A 253-nucleotide genomic window follows, 5' to 3' on the forward strand; every position below is an offset into this window, starting at 1 on the left:
GAGGAGAAGAAGAAGAAGAAGAAGAAGAAGAAGAAGAAGAAGAACAACAACAACAACAACAACAACAACAACAACAACAACAACAACAACAACAACAAACCAAAAAGAATCTCTAGGTGTATAATAAGCACGTGTATTTATTTATTTATTCCTTTATTCATTTGTTTATTTTTACACAATATACAAAAAGTGAAAAAACCCAAAGCTTAGTAGTGCTTATAGTATCGTATCATGACGGAAAAAAATTTGCTAG

The sequence above is a fragment of the Aplysia californica genome, unplaced genomic scaffold (assembly GCF_000002075.1).
Source record: "Aplysia californica isolate F4 #8 unplaced genomic scaffold, AplCal3.0 scaffold00132, whole genome shotgun sequence".
Taxonomy (NCBI): Eukaryota; Metazoa; Mollusca; class Gastropoda; order Aplysiida; family Aplysiidae; genus Aplysia; species Aplysia californica.